The sequence below is a fragment of the Coenobita brevimanus genome, chromosome 60, assembly GCF_032717465.1.
Source record: "Coenobita brevimanus isolate Jiangsu-jjx chromosome 60, ASM3271746v2, whole genome shotgun sequence".
NCBI lineage: Eukaryota > Metazoa > Arthropoda > Malacostraca > Decapoda > Coenobitidae > Coenobita > Coenobita brevimanus.
In genome coordinates, this window is record NC_137013.1 from 13,967,065 (window position 1) to 13,970,506 (window position 3,442).

The following is a 3,442-nucleotide window of genomic DNA, read 5'->3' on the forward strand; positions in this document are numbered from 1 at the left end:
TACGTCACCTATATTATTGTGTGAAAACTAATATACTCATGTGCTACATATAAATATGTACCAAATAAATATATATCTACCTATTCTGAGTGATTTGGAATAGTTACCACCCATAGAAAACGTCTTCTCCGGTGCTGGGCTCGATAGAACACGGTACCAGATATGGGTAGGGTCGCCTGTATACGTATTTATAGGCTCAAGTGAGCAATTTCTCTCTGAATTTTCGATGTTTCTCATAAAAAGTGGAAATTTTAGCAAAAAATAAAATTTTTCGAAAATCTGCCAGGACTGGGGGAAGTCACTGGTCAAAAATCTGCTGGGACATGGCAGGCTAAAATGCTAATGGTGGTTGTCATTGTCTCAGAATATGTAGGAAAATCCTAAGGTGGCAACCTCGGATACGATGGATGCCAAGCAGACAAATAGCAGTTTGATCCCTGTATTATTTAGTGGATAATGCTTTGCTGTTTTGCAATCTTCCTTTGAGCATCATGTCCATTGGTGTGATTTATTTGTTACACAATGTGAAGCCAAGGGAGTTATACAATGGTATATCTCTCAGTCTGTGTGTGTGTGTGTGTGTGTGTGTAATTCACCGGGTCGGTCAAGATCACTTGATGGTCGTGATGGTCAGCTTTTACCCTCCCGGAAGGGAGCTGAGAGCTCATATAGTCCGATATAAGGGCAAGGCTGTGACCTTCACACACACACACACACACACACACCCGTCCCCTTGCTCAAGGGGGACAGTAACCACCCACTTCGTCAGTGAAACTTTTCTCAACCTGAGCGAGGCGCGAACTCCCGTCCACCAGTTGGCAAGCGGGAACGTTACTACTGCACCAGCGAGCGTGTGTGTGTGTGTGTGTGTGTGTGTGTGTGTGTTCTTACCTAATTATATCTTTACAGGAATGAATCAAGCTCGTACTCTCCCATGTATTAACCCTCTCATGCACCATAAGTTTTCAGTAAGTATTGGTTCCACACACAGAACCAAACCCTGGCTCAGGCTGGCTCCTCTTGCGCGGCAAAGAAAAAAATTCTTTGGCCCAATTTTCCCTCGGAAAGTGCTTATATTGTTATAAATCACTTCCTATCATCTTTGCTGATCTTTATACTATCAGATACGAAAAAAAAAAAAAAGAATAAATGTACAGAAATGAAGCCAAAATAAACCTAATTTAGGTGAAAATTAGTTTCTCATAACTTCCCAACAGCACCGTGAAATTTTTTTCCCATGACGCGCAGTTGCAAAGGACATGTCTATGTGCAAAATGTCATGATCTTTTATATGAGAAAATTTCAAGTTGAAACGTCCAATAGTTTTCGAGAAAATTGAGACAAACTACAAAAAATGCCTAAAAATGTCTGATTTGTTTATTATTTCATGTTATTAGTGACACTGTAACAAACATATGTAAATTCTATCCAGTTTTATTACCCAATGGTTAAGGAAGCCCATGATATAATTCATAGTATTATAACCCTTATTGTTATTGAAAAAATGAATTTTGAAAAGTTACGATGGGTTGTGCACGGTAACAGCACCTATGCTTCAGCCAGTAAGATGAGTATGTTTATCTTTCATAACTTTTCCCCAGTTATTTGCACACATAGGTTACTTTGCCTTACAAAAGTATGCATAAGAAATCATCAGCTTGATCATGCTTTCTTCAGACTTTTGATGCGACCTATCCGAGTAAAATGACTGAGAGAACGGCAATGAAATGCACCACATTTTCCCTATGAGAAATATATAGTAAACACAATTTATACTTTACAATACAATAGTATAAAAACTAGACAAATAAACTGTTTACTCATGTCCTCTAGCAATGTTCTAGTGTTTCTTGAGAGGAGATGGAGTTGCAGACAGGAGGATAGGTACGATCACAGCCGGTATGTGTGTGTGTGTGTGTGTGTGTGTGTGTGTGTGTGTGTGAGAGACTGTCTGTCTGTCTGTCTGTGTGTCTGTGCATTCGTGTGTGTGTGTGTGTGTGTGTGTGTGTGTGTGTGTGTTTGCATTGTGATTTACTTTTGTATGTTTTCATCAGTATGATACTGATGGAAGCACAAAGACGGTTGTTGTTGTGATGGTTGTGATGAAGATGGTTGTGGTGATAATGGTTGTGGTAAAGATGGTTGTGGACGAGATGGTTGTGGTGCTGCTGCTGATGATGATGATGCTGGCTTGTAATCAGGAGGAATGAAGTCTGAAGGGGACAGTGACTTTGCTTCTTTAGAAGGGGAATATGATATGGAAATATCTTGGATGAGTTGTGAGATGCCGGCAGGTTGGAGTGTGGTGAGAGTGTATGGTGACTGGGGGGGAAAGAGGTCAGTGTTTGCGATGAGGGGTGGAAGAGAGGTGGCGATAATGCAGCTCAATCTCAAGGGTCAGGGTGGTTCCAGTGGTGGCAGGCGTGACACCAGTGGTGGTAGGACTGATGGCAGTGGTGTCGGTGGTCATAGGACTGATAGCAAGGATGTTGGTTGTCATAGGAGTGATGTCAGTGGTGACAATTGCCCTAGGAGTGATGGCAGTATTGACAGGAGTAGCTACACCATTGGTGGCAGTGGTGAAAGGCGTGGTGGTAGTAATGATGCTATTGTCTGCTGTGCTAATCACCACGGCCTTGACCACAGCTTTGCCCTTATCTCCCTTGGGGTCAGATTTAGCCCTCACTCTCCTGGTCCCGACTCTCTCCTCAACATATTCACTCTCTGATTCACTTTCTCTGCTATCTTCACACTCACTTCCACTGAACAAGCATTTCATGTACTCTTTTTCAGATAAGCCCTTGTGAGACATTTTTTGTATACTACAAGATAGCAGGGGAATGGTAAAAATCGGTTAGAAATTTTCAAATCTGGCCCTCTCTGAAAATATATAAGAAACACTTGTAAACCTTCTTCACAAGCACACTGCACTACATATAACACAATATCACTATAATACATGTAAGGTATGGACAGTGTGGTAGTAGGAAACGTGGGTTTAAATGGATGGCTGCGCGCTCACACACCCTTCGAGGCTGACTGCCGGGAGAACACTGAGCTAAAAATAGGCCGCTTGCCCCTCCAATAAGCTCCCGGCAGTTGACATATATTTCCCCTAGACCTGGCAACCCTCAGCTTTGACTCAACCAAATTTGACACAAACCCATCCACACAAAAAGTTTCTGCGACCATTCATAGGGAATTTGCGTCATGTTGCGCCATCAGTTACTCTTTAGATTGGATGGATTATGACTCACATGAGTCATCGTGCGCGAAAGGGTAAAACCATTTTTATCATACATATCCTTGAATTTGTGAATAGTTTTGGCACACACTACTTCATTCGGTAGTGCATTCCACTGATCAATTGCCCTATTTGGGAAACTGAATTTCCTTACATCTTTATTGGCTCTCTTTTTATGCAGTTTTTTGCAGTGCCCTC